Raw genomic sequence first — 14393 nt, forward strand, 5'->3', positions numbered from 1 at the left:
AAAAAGTTACAAAGAATTTTGATGGTAAACCTGTTACCGTTATCATTGTAAGCTGAAAGTGTGCCATGCCCAAATCAATAAATCAAAGTAACATTTTACGAACTGGCGTAAGACCGGGTTGGCCGTGCCAGGGCGGAAGGCTGAAAGCAGTTGTGGCAAAAGTAACTAAAGGAGGGAAGGTCTTAGTGAAAGGACAATTGTATATGTAATCTTATTTTTGAGCACTTAAAGGTATTCTTGTCCATGTTGGTTCAAAAGCTGAAGTATCAAATGAGGTCAAACCCTCCAGAAGTTCTAGTACAGTGTTTTTGTAACTGTTGTTTCTGACGTCAAGATCGAACTTGGAACCTCAGCCTTTAAGTCTTTCAAAGCTCTTAAAAAACAGAACGTTTTATAGAAACATCTATTTCATGTTTCCATATTTAACCAAGACCTCCCCATCAATGATTAAGATTGTGGGATAAGATGTAGCTACAAAATTCACCTTGAGATGAGATTGTTTTCTCAACTGTTATGTAATAATCTTATCCTTGAAGTGGGTTTATACAGCGCTACAGTTAATCCTGTCTATAACTGAAATGTGGGCAGCGGAAGAGCATGCCCTGTCTTTTTAATGACATTCGCCAGGGTTTTCTTTTCCATCTGTCTTCAGAGCCTCACGCTCCAGCTGTGTGACATTCTGCAGGCTCAGAGCTGAAGCAGGGGGGGTAATGATAGATGCCATGTGTCCAGGTGGGAGGAAGGGCACTCCCTGTGGAGAACAACCATCGGTGCAAACCAGGGGTGTGCAGCTAATGAAGTATGAAATGGTAAAAGGTAGCTTATGGGTTAAACAGGATGATCGCTCCTGCTCCTCCAATTGTGTCAGACAAAAAACTGTCACCTCCATTCATTAACCTTTTCTCTATCCTTTATTTCCTATTTATTTATTTATTTATATTGTTCCTCAGCACCACACTTAGATGGAACTATTGCTCTTATATATATAAATCTCTTTCAACGCTTTACAGCCCTTTGTTGTTGTCATTTTTCTTCCCAAACACACACACACACACCCACACACGCACACACACACACACACACACACACACACACACACACACACACAGAGTGCCTGAGGTAAATGTCACAGAGGGGGCTCCTACAGCGTTAGAAAATCATTTCCCCTCTCATTTTGTCTCCCTTCTCTCGGCCTATACATTATTGAAAAGGCCACACTGCAAGGCACTCTGGGAGGTCACCCGTCGTCCAGCCGGAGAGGATACATAGGGCTGATAAGGTGAAGAATTCCCACGATGTGCCAGCTTAAAGAGATCCTGATTAAAACCTCAACCTCATCATTCATTTCATCATCCTCGATCAGTCACTGCTCTCCACCACCAACCACTTCTAGCTGTCAAGGTAAAACAGTCTGAGGCGATTGAGATGCAGAAACAGCCATGAATGAGCATATGCACTGTTACAGCTCATTCTAAGAGTTATCAGACTGTAGAATTATAACTGGGAGAAATACACACTTCTTTTCTCTCACATGACATCCTGATTTGTTGCTAAATTGGCTGTTCACTGGAGACAGGTTTAGTAATGTAAGTAGACCGCATGTGGGATTATTTTTGATTCAAGGCTGGTTTTACTCATTTGAAGGTACTTTATTGTCACATACACAAACATGTAGCGAAATTCATTCTCTGCAGTGGGCACAGTCCGGGGACCAACTCCAGATCTGAGCCAGGGCCTTGATGAAGGGCACTGAACCTGAACCTGGTACATGTTTTTGATGGTGGGGGAAACCACACAAACATGGGGAGAACATACAAACTTCACACGGAAAGGCCTGGATTAACCATTGGGCCACCATACTGTTTAGGCAATTAAACAATCCAGACTGCCTCACAGTAATTTAGATCTAAGCACAGCTGAATAAAGATTCAATTTTCAGAGGCTGTAAAAAAGCATATTGCACATAATGTTTTTTGGTTGCAGTCTCTAAGCAACACAGTCAAAGTTATTCCACTATGCATACAAAGGCGTCATATGATCTTAAGTTAAAAACGAGTTGTTACTATGTATGTGTGTGTGTAGTTGCTGGGGCAGGACAAAAAGTAAATGTTCAAATAGTCCGCACAGCAGTTGAAAAGCTCTAAAAAATATGCAAATAAGACACACTTAAGATCTTATGTCAACAAATTCTGCATGTGAACTTCTTAACTTCTGTTCTCCCAAAGTGACTGAAAACTCCTTTCAAAGCCACCACAGTTTAGACAAAAACTGTTATTTTACCTTGCAAAACACTGGAATTGCTGGTCTACTGCTGAAGTGTAAAAACACACTGCGCTTTAACAGGTGCTAGACGAACTGTTTCCCCTTATTTCCAATTTGTGTGCTAAGATAAGCTAACTGGCTGCTGACAGTGGCTTCATTTTTACATTAGGTATGGTATCTATCTTCTGTCAAGTTGTATTAACAAATCTGTTTTAAATAAGAATGGACATACCCTTGGAAATACTAGAGTTAGAGCACCCTAAGGTCCTGTGGGGGATTCAGGTCACTGCGTGGTCCTTAACCCTGTGATGAGTGAAAAATGGACCAGCCCCTGTGTGGTTGCCACTCATACAAAAACAAGGATGGATCAAATCTCAGGGGGGATTCTTTGACTCAAAATAGGGCCTGAATCCAGCCTGATACGTGTGTGAGTGTGTGGGATGGGGAGAGAATTTGAGGAAGAGAGAGACTCTCAGGTGTACTGCTCATTGGTCCGTGACAAACGCTTCATTTGTCCCTCATCTCAGCGGCAGACAGGGCAGCTGGGCGTCCGCGTCCTTAAAGGGCTCCATATCCTATCACAAAATTTGAAAACAACCTGGGGAGTGTTTTAGTTTGATAAATATAGCTAGTTTTCAGCTAGTTTTAAGTGCATTTAGCTTTAGTTGTTTAGGTTAGTTAGCTAAAAACCTCACTTTTGAAATGTACTGAAGATGTCTTTTCCTCTGTATTTCTGACCATGGTCTCTCGAGCAAGCTCTGCACATTGACACCTGTCACATAACGGCAACAGCCATTTTTTTCCAAATCAAAACTAATGATACAACTGCTCATGCAGCAGCATATCACAACAGAAGCTGAATGGGTCTAATCATAAGAGCTTGTAACCTAGATATTAGCCCCATCCATATAAATTTAAAGTGCATTTTGAGCTGTGGTTTCTGCAGCAGTTGCAGCGGAAGTGTTGTGCTCTTCTTCACACATGAAAGCTTACGTTTGTTTCCCTTTTTGCATTGGTCCACGATTTTAAAGTGTACACCCATGTGCATGCACCAAGATATGATCACACAGATCATGCAATTTCAGTAACATCCATGTGCTTGCTGACCCTTTTTCTAATGGAATTAAATTGGTTTTGTTTACCCTGGAAGTCCTCCAGGATTGTGTGAGATGTTGTGAGACGGATCAGGAGAGAAGAGGTGAAAAAAGGTTTGAATGATGGCGTGAGAACCGGAGGGAGCGGCAGCGAGGGTGAAAAGGTGCGATAGGAGTGATGGAAGACTGAACAAACAGGAGAGAAGGGATGAGAAGAAGAGCACAGCGGATGAGAGGGTGTGATGTGATGGAAGTGGTTGGGGGAGAGAAGGTGTAGCAACACATCTGCTGGTGTGTATAACTGGCCTGACATCTGGAGTGTGTGACTGTGTGTATGCAAGCACGATTGCAAGTCATTGAGACAGGCTCCATTTCTTGTTGTTAGTCTGAGAGGATCTTTTCAGGGTTAGTGCATGCCTCGACCTCCTGTGACAATTATGTTTCACACATAGCGAGCACTGTGCACTGTAAGCCAACTACTGTGTGTTCTTATACATTCTTTATCATACATCAAGCAAGAAAACCTTTCTCATTTTTACAGATATTTAAGGTACTTTCTTGCCTTGTCACAGCATGTCTTTTCCACTTAAAGAAGCAAGTCAATGTGGTCTAACATCCTAATTTCCAAGTGTCCATGGTTATTTTAAGCTGACAAACCCTGTTGCTCCAGGCATGCTTGGTTTAATTTGGTGCAAAACTCAATATCTCATTTAAAATGACTGTCAGACTGCCCATTCTGAAATACAACGTTTATTGAATCTTTTATAAAATTTCCTACATTTCTTGAGTAGATTGCTCAAAAAGGCTTTATGTCTGTTGAAGTCGCTTGAAGCTAAGAATGGACACTCGCGCTGGCAAATTCTACCTGCATAGCATATAAACAGACTTTTATTAACAGACTTAAGAATTAATTTGCAACTCGTTGCCAGGTGCCATTGTCATTCAACTGCAATGAATGATTTAAAACACACGGCTAGCTGTGTTGACCATAAAATGCCTTTCACAGGATTGACACTTAGTTTATACTGTTCGTAATTATTAATGCTTATGGATTATGGACTTCAGAGGCCAGGTACTCAAGATTTTTAGGATTTTGTAAGAAGAAGATCGGGTTCATTAAAAATAAAAAATGATTTAAGAACAAAAACAGCAATGAAAATGGTACAAAAATGTGAACTGCATTTCCCACACATTTTATCTGTATATATATGATAAAACCACATGAGGCAGCATCAGTTTATTTATATATCCTTCACCTGAGGCCAATTCCAAACCAATCATTAAATGTATTTCAATTAAATGCATATTCATATTTCAGTAGCCTCTACACCCCTTATTTCCACCACAGGACCTCACCTGGTTTATATCACAGACTGTAGATTCACATGCACCATCTATTATGAAATGCCACTTTTGGGTTTACAACAATTTAGTCTCATTAATAAATCATTTTGCAATTACTCTGTATCATGCAGTTGCTGTCCCCATATTGAAACTTGAGTTGAGTGCAAAGTATGCCTCCTAGACGTCAAACGACAAGTCAGGGGGTATTTTAAATTAAAATGTGTAATTCTGTAGTATCTAGGACACCACAAACCCAAGAGTTGTTTGTAGGAATACCATTTTTCTAATTCTCCAAAGGTTCAATTTATGCTTTTTTTGCTTGAAAGTTAACGCAACACTGACATATCATCACTTTTATATTAATAGCGAACATGTTAGCAAACAGTTGCTTATTTATAGATTCAGCAGACACAGAGTAACAGTTTTATCTCATTGGAGTCATGTTTGTGTCCATCTGACCAATGTTAATCCAGCATTCTGTCTCACTGTAGCTTTTTTTTAGGTCTCCACCAACTCTTCAGATGAATGTCTGGTTATTTAGCTGCTAAATGCTCCACTATGTTTGCTTTGCTATGTTGCTAACTTGTATGTACACCATAAAGGTAGCGTGTAGTGTTTTTTTTTAGCTTTTTTGTATTTTTAATTTATTATTGTTGCTCTTTGCAACAATGATAGCAGTGAGAGTGAACCAAAAGATGACCTTGAAACTAAAAGGAGTGAAATTAAGCTGCCTTCAAGTGTGGTTGGAAACTTCATTATCTGTAGACGATCTGACAAAAAACAGTTACTGTGAAATATAAAGTCTACCTTTGCTTTGTTGGGGGGTTTAGGAACACAACAGGATGTCACACAAATGGGCTATTTCATTGACACCCCCATGCCGCACAACCCTGCAATTGTAAGTTATTTTTAAGAAGCCAAAATCTCATCACATCATAAACCATATTACATTTTATTGATGTATGACCTTAGTCTCACATTTCTCCTGTTCATTTGAGATTGTCAGACCTGTAAATACCCATTTCTCCGGTCAGCTGTAGCTCCTGTAAACATGCAAACACTCACATTTGAAATCATGTAAACGTATTGTATAAGCATTTAGCAGACAGTATGTTTACTGTTATTGTGGAACTGACCCTGGTGGCACTACACACTAAGACACACTGTGAAAGAAGAGAAGAGGCAAAATAACAAAAGATGAGCTCACAATCACAATGTGAGACATACCACACTTCTCCCAGAAGACAATGATTCACTTTTTTGTTTTTTTCTGTGTTCCCTTAAACGACCGTAGGCAATAATGTGACTTCCTGGTCACAATGCAACAGGCTATTACCAATCAACAACATGGGTATGACTATGTTTTGAAAAAGCTATATTCTCATACTGCAAAATAAGGGCTGCAATGTTTGAATACACAAGCAATATTTACATCCATTTGAGCATTTGGTTATTACTCCATGGCAAGCCATTTAAATACAAGTATTGTTGAGTACTAGTAACTATTAGTATGAGTACTAGTACTGTTGCATGCTTTGTTGAGTACAGTAGGAACCCTCAAAGATGGTAAGCCACATGACAACAGAAGGGACATGAGTTGTCAGGACCTATACTGTAAAACCTCCCCAACATCAGTGTGATGATGTAACTGCACACTATCAATCAGTCTTCTGTAGTTGGGGTTAATATTTCAAGACACCTAGTCTTACACAGTCAGATAGGTGCCTGTCAGATGAATTTTGCTTTCAGTGCAGTGAAGGAGAGGATAGGAAATTTCCCCCCCCACATACAAGTCCTCATAAGATAGCTTCCTTTGCCCTATCATGCATTTCCGTGTTACTTTGCATATCCACTTCATTTGGTCAGGAAATGCATCCTGCAAACAGACAGCTGCAGTATCAATGTCAATGGAAAGCAAAAGGGGTTTGTGATGAATTTGACAATGTCCTCTAAGTTATGAATGTTCTCCAGAGAGGTCCATGGACCCACATTGGCTTTGAATGCAAGATGATTACAGCGCTGATCATCTTAACACTGCAATTTAGAGTTGAGCTTATTCAGTTTGAGCCATCAGGTCTGTATAGGAAATCATAAATCAACAGTTCTTTGTGCTGTGACTTATACAACATACTTCAGTGTGCAGGAGCATGCCAACAAAGCAAGAAGCTGCGACACCAAGATTAAAGAGATACATTAAAAATTATTATTTCCCCCCCAAATACTTCACAATCTACTTTGGGTTTCACAAAGATCTAAAGGTTGACCCCTGCTCCGTGGTAAAGTAGAGTGTTTCTGGCTTTGTCCTGGGTTGGTTCTGCCCAGGACACCGGTTTCATATAGCCTTTAACATTGCATGAGCATCTTGTTAGTCTCTCCGCTGACAGCCAACAGTCTGTCTGGTCGGCGGATCTCTCCCTGGCCTCTGATCTTTAGCCGTCAGCCAGAATTCAGAACAACAATTTCAAAGAGAGATGAAGCAAGCCTGCAAATATTCACTGTAGGTGTGGCTGATACATGTGTGGCCATGAAATACTGTGAATCTAATAATATCTCTGCATGAGAGCTAGTTATATATTCTGTGGTTGCGTTGTTGGACCAGTAGCTCCAAGCCTAATAATGTTAAAACCAAGAAGAATCATTATTTTTAATGAGTAGAAAACTCAGCAAATTTTACACTTTAAATATGGAGCTCTATCCAGAAGGTTAGTTTAGCATGGAGACTAGTCACAGGGGGAAACAAAGGGAAAGGGAAAGATGGTGGACAAAAACCCAAATCAACCTTGGTCAGGCTTCCAACAGATAAAGACAATTACAGGATTGAAAATGATTCAAACCCCACCCTGAATTGGCCCTCAGTTTAAGTTATATGTGTCTTTCATTCATAAAATAACTTTACAATGGGCGATGTGGTTGTACGTCAGTAGCCGACATTAAATTACGTCACCCTTCCATTTAGCACCTGGTTCTTGTTCCTTTTAGTCCGGGTTTGTGTTGGTTTACTACTTTGTTTTTCCTTTTCCCCCTGTACTCGTGTAAAACGTCCTTGGGTTTCATGAAATTTGAAATGTTAATCTAAGTTATTATTATTACGTTGGTTGCTACAACAAAGTCTCAATGGCTCTTAACACAGTGACAGTGACATCTTTAACAACTTTAGCTCACGATAAACCCGTGCTAAGTTACCGGATGCAACAATTGAAATGCATCAGTCCATCTGTAACTTATTCTCTTATTGTAAATGAAGGATTTTCTGTTTGAGCAAAACATTGCAACTGTATGAACTCCCGGTAACACTCACTCAGTGCTACAGCACTGTAAAGAAAAGACCTTTACGGCAGCAGGCACGGTGAAAGCACTACCGCCTTTGTCCAAAGCAGCCGCTGGAATCAACACAAACTGAAATCTATACATAGACTCTTAAAATGTGTGTGATAGGGAGATTTTCAGCCAGAGTTCCCGAATTACATGGATGTATGTAATATTGTGGGGAAATTATGCCTGCTGTGGTTTTTGTAATTGGCTAAATAAGTACTTAAGTTACATTGTTACTGTGTGTGTGTGTGTGTGTGTGTGTGTGTGTGTGTGTGTGTGTGTGTGTGTGTGTGTGTGTGTGTGTGTGTGTGTGTGTGTGTGCGTGTTTGGGAAGAGAAATGACAACAACAAAGGGCTGTAAAGCGTTGAAAGAGATTTATATATAAGAGCAATAGTTCCATCTAAGTGTGGTGCTGAGGAACAATAGAAATAAATAAATAAATAGGAAATAAAGGATAGAGAAAAGGTTAATGAATGGAGGTGACAGTTTTTTGTCTGACACAATTGGAGGAGCAGGAGCGATCATCCTGTTTAACCCATAAGCTACCTTTTACCATTTCATACTTCATTAGCTGCACTCCCCTGGTTTGCACCGATGGTTGTTCTCCACAGGGAGTGCCCTTCCTCCCACCTGGACACATGGCATCTATCATTACCCCCCCTGCTTCAGCTCTGAGCCTGCAGAATGTCTGTGTGTGAGAGTGACTAAATGCTTCTTCAGTTAAAATGTTAACAGCTAAGGGCTACCGCACAGCAAGCACAGTAGTAGTAACAGTAAATATTCACATCAATATCATCTTAATGAGCAGTGGCACCAGAGCAATTTGGAAGTGCTGTAGGGTCTCTCCCTCCTCCTGTCAGATTATCTAACACACACTTTATGCACAGATTTTAGTGTGTGTTTCTATTCCCTTTCCCTTCCAAATTACTAAGATGTCATTTATCTTCTCCTACTCCATCAAGGTGGATGCATAGCCCTTTAAATTGTAGAAATTATGTTTGAGTACCGACAGGATCAGAAATCAATGAAAAACACATAAACACACACACATCTAGCCTTACGATCATGACTAGATATGAAAAGATTTGACGCATGTTGTTTCATCTTAAGAGTCAAAGCTACCCCATTATCATAATCTTCAGCGCTGGGTTTGTCTCTGCATGCATGCTCTACATATGAGGGCTGGGTTGTATTAATTTCCAAAATCTGGATCATGTGCCTGGGATCCAACATTAAGAAGAAAATATTCAGATCCATTATGGAGATTTATCTGACTGGTAATCTTGCAACAATATCAAACACAAAACAGTTTGGGCTGCAGGTTCTGATTTATTAAATCTTGGATCTTAGTTCTGTGTCTTTTGTCATTGTTTTTTATCTTGAGTCCGGACTCAGACTGATGTCTCTGACTCATGTTGGACTTGTTGGTATTTGGACTCGGACTTGTCTCGGACTCGGCTATTGGACTAGCAAAATATTCTAGTTAGTCTCGACTGAGACCAGCACTACAGTATATGCATTTGTTCAAAATCAACTTGCTTATTCAAAACAAAAGCAATGATTGGTGGCCTGGTACATGCCTGGCTGCGTCGTATGCCTCAATCATCTGTTATCGAGCAATTTCATTTTCGCCACAGACACAATGTCCAAAATGACCACTACTGTGAATTCTTCAGGACTAAAGTAATAAGTTCAAGAATGGGAACATGTTACCCTGATCTTGCTTTTTGACTATTACAAATACCAAAGCAAATTGTCATCTTAAAGGAGAAGACTTTAAGATGTCTTGACTAGTCCTTGTCTTGGACTCGACAAAGGTGGACTTGATTACAGCCGTCTATGACACACACCAAAGAAATTGCTAAGATCATGGTAAAGCTGCAGCTTTGCAAAGTGTATGAGGTAGGGAAGGTAGGAAACACAAGCAGCAGGTGTTAAGGTTAAGAATCAAGGTGTACAACGTGAACAGCAACAGCACTGGTTCGAGTCTGGCAAGAACCTGTTCCATGTCATTCCCCATTTCTCTCCCCTTGTTTCCTGTAATCACTTACTGATAAAAATGTAATAACAAGAAAATACCCCAATATACATGTATAAGAAAGAAACACTAGCAGTCAGGTCAATGGTAAAACTATGACCAATTATGTCTGTAATTAACAATCTATCACAGTTAACAAACTGACTTCCAAGTTCTTTTTTTCTGTTGTATTTTTAGGCATTGATTGACAGGACAGCTGAAGAAATGAAAGAGGAGAGAGAGGGGGAATGACACATAGCAAAGGGCCACAGGTCGGAGTCGAACCCCGGCCCGCTGCGTTGAGGGGTAAACCTCTACATATGGGCGCCAGCTCCATCAACTGAGCTATCTGGGCGCCCCAAATTCAACATTAGCCTACCACAGTTGGTTTAGTTGTGCGAGAGACACTTTTTTCTGATTTATCACCAAATGCAGTGGTTTGTAATTTAAACATGTTTCTGACTGTTTAAGTTCTAAAATATTTGTCCTTCTATCAGTTCTTACACACTAACCCAACAACTAACAGTTGGCAGAAAAAGCAGTCGGACTGATGGACCAAAAAAAAGTGCCACGGAACACACCAAAGGGATGGCGACTGCCAACGGCAGCCGATTGGACAAACGCATCACGTGGGTGTGGTTTCTCAAGGTTTTTAAAAGCCAGACTGTCATAGCGGCTTTTTCAACATGTCATCATATATTTTACTACATAAGTTCCCCCAAACGTGTTTCTGAAAACCCTTTAAGCGAGAACAAGGCCACGCGGTTGCTGAATCTGTCTTCATTTCAGTTCTACAAAAAGTCAATTTTTAAAGATTTTTGTTATCTTTTTGTCAGATTCTGAGAGACTCTAGTCACGCTCATCCCGCTCGTCAGTACCGGGTTAGCACTCCACCAATCTGATTGGTCATTTGAGTCTGACTGTCAGCAGTGCCTGCCTTCTGACAAAGCATGTTGTGTATATACATATACATCAAGATAATTAAGATTGTTAATTGCTATCACATAACACAAAGAAAAGCAACACACTCGTACAATTGAAAAGCATGAAACCCTGGTATATTTAAAAAATATTTATCAAATCATTTTTCTTTCCACTAATCGATTCATTGACAGAAAGTTTCAACTCTATGACACTATTAACCTTCAATATTCTCTATAGCTGCTTCACTTCCCCCATAAAGAAATACAAGACTATTCCATTAAAACTACAATTGTGGAATCCCATTCACAGAAGAACTGAATAGTTGAGCTTCACAGCCTTAAGTCACTAATAGTTCTGAACACATAAAAATGCAGAGATTTTCTAGGAAAATGAACCCAGCACCCTTCAGAAATGTCCCCATAATGGCCTGACAGTGTACTCAGTAACCCCCAGAACCTCTCAGCTAAATACACTCTTGCAGTCCAAGTCTCTCTGTTGTAAATGGAGCCATTCCAAAAGATTGTGTTTGGACTTTTCTCTCCTTTGCCTTTAAGGGAAGTACAGACAAAACACACCAATCTCCCGACAGAATTGAAGATGATTAAATGAGAAAAAGTATTTGTTGATTCTGTGTCACGGATGTGTTGCCATAAATAGTCCAGTCACTGAAAGGGTTAAAAGGATTTCTTCCGGAAGCCGGCCAGACGTATGATTAAATTTAACTGGCTTGATTGAGAAAAGTCATGTCTGCTTAGTGTATCTCGCAAGCACAGAGCTATGCTCCCTCATCTGCAATTAGCAGTGGTTACTATCCTGTGTGTGTGTGTGTGTGTGTGTGTGTGTGTGTGTGTGTGTGTGTGTCTTTGTATTTGCAAATGAGTGTGCGTGTCAATAGTATACATTATGTAGTTTGGGGGGCTGGGGGATGTATGCTCATGTGCACTGAACCGTACACTTGCAAATATTGCATTTGTAAAAACAGACTGTATTTGTGTGTCTATGTGTGCATACTTAAGTGAGATCTGCTGTATTTGGAATCTGTATTGCATACTGTATGAAAAATGTAACAAAAGTAAAAGTGTGTTTCTGTAAATGTGTGTGTGCGTGTGTGTGTAAGCATTCTGCCAGCACCATTTGGCAGTTCTCAAACAGCTGTCAGCTTCAGCCAAAGTGTTTCAGCTGACTGATCTTTAAACTGGGCCAATAAGTTCCCACACAAAAACCCACATTCCCTGCGTTTGGACACTTTGAGTATATTGCTGCATCTGTCTTACACATCACTCTTCATCCTGCCATTGATTACTCTCTCTAACTATCCACTCTTTCCCCACTCTATTCCTCCTCACACCGTTTCTTCCTTTCTTCCGCTATATTTTGCTCTTAGACTGCTATGGTTGTATGAATTATTTCCTGTGAAATAATGCTGTATAACTAAAATGTATATGAAACTATTTACAGTTAGCATTTTTTTAGCAATAGACATTTAATGTATCTACATTCTGTAATTACCTCTCTATGCAGTAGTTTTTATTGTTAGTGTCGGAGTGAGAATGCTCCAACTGAGTTCCAATTGCCTTCACGTGCAAGGGTTTCACAGGAAATGAGGCATGCATGAAATTGTGAAATGGTTTTTGATTCTCCAAATAAATGCTTATGTTGCTCCATGACTGCTGGGATGTGTCCTAAATAAGCATTGGTTTTCTTACACAAAGTTCTTGCCATTAGTCTTGTGTGTGATGTGTCAATGTCCAGTACTTTCTGTGCAACTGCATGAATTAAATCATGTTGGAGAGTCTACAGTACATGTGACCGTGCATGCAAGTCTTTGAGAGAGAGAGATTGTGTGTGTGTGTGTGTGTGTGTGTGTGTGTGTGTGTGTGTGTGTGTGTGTGTGTGTGTGTGTGTTTGCGTGCATGTGCGTGCGTGTGTCAGTGCTGGAGGCAAGAAGCATGACAGTGTTCAACCGCACAGCATTTTCTCTGGTCATACCCCTGCCCTCCAACAACCCCCCCAAGGACGGCCAGCCCATTACAGTAATTAACCAGAGAGGGGGTTGATGGGATGGAAAGAAAGAAAGAAAGAAAGAAGTATAAGAGATAGATAAAGGTATTTTGAATAAGGGAGGAAAGAGAGATGGATGTTAGGTTTGCGAGGGAGAAAAACGAGAGGGGGGGGGGATTCGTTTTCTGCAGAGACAGCAAGTGGGTGGGGGCCGCTGCCTTCCTGCTTGCCGTTAATCCCTGAGTGACTTTCATGCATACAGTAAGCAGTGCAGCGCAGGCCAGAGCCCCCGCAAATTAATCTAGCAAAGAGCCTGGGATGTGGCCGCACTGAACCCCCCGCTTGACAACCCCCTCGCAGCTTCCTGCTGATAGACTTGGAAGAAAGGGAGGGAGGGAGGAAAAGAAGGAGCAAGACAGAGCGAGAGAAATGACGGGAAACGAGAACGAGAGGGAGATAAGCTGCTGCCGTATTGTCCAGTGAGTGGAGGAATAATGTGGAGGATAGAAGGCAGAGGGGACAAATGCAGTGCAGGGAACGACAGGAGGTGGTGAGTAAGAAAGGAAGAGGGAGAGAGGGGGGAGAGATAAGAAAGACAGTGGACTATTTAAAGCGCAGAAAAGGATGACTGTGTGCCCTCGCGCCAGTGACATCACACAGGCGCACGGTGATGTCACTGATTGTGGGTCGCTTTTCTGCCTCTCTATCATGATGTCATTTTCCTCCAGCTTTAACCTAACAACATGACAGACGGACATCTTAAAGGGTCCTGTGTGATTCACTTCTTCTCATTTTGCTTCATGATGTTTTCCATGTAAATGTAGTTTGCGTTCATATTATCTTTCTTAAAGGAATAGTTTAACATTATTTATTTATTTACTTACTCACTCATTATTTCTGAGAGTGAGATAATATCATAGATATCAGTTCAGAGTTCTGTTATCTCTTCTTATATGCCAAATATAGTATGTAGTAAAAATTAATATATACAGTATTTATCAAAATCCCTTTCTTCTCTCTGCCGTTAGAACATAAAAGTATTGTTGGTCTTGAACTTGGTGTCATCCACATATCTTTATCTAATCAAATGTGATTATATTATATTATGTGAACTGGCTAATTAACTATTCATCAAGTATACAACTCTTGGACATCAGAATGTGGTAGCTAACAGAGCGATATCATAAGTTAAAGTTGTGTGTTTGGATGTACATGCTAGTCTGCAAACACGTCACATTTACAAAAGATATTAATGGAAGATTAAAATCAGTTGCAACGCCAACCAGGACCAGCTGTTGTGTGAATTCTGAATCTCAATTCTCATAGAAATAATCATTTGATTATTCTGTCATCGGAGATCTCATCTCATCTATATGATGGACTTAAATCACAATGAGTGAATCTGGCTCACGACCTTTATCACATCACCCTTGAACAA

Source organism: Etheostoma cragini, chromosome 19, assembly GCF_013103735.1.
Source record: "Etheostoma cragini isolate CJK2018 chromosome 19, CSU_Ecrag_1.0, whole genome shotgun sequence".
In the NCBI taxonomy this organism is placed as follows: Eukaryota; Metazoa; Chordata; class Actinopteri; order Perciformes; family Percidae; genus Etheostoma; species Etheostoma cragini.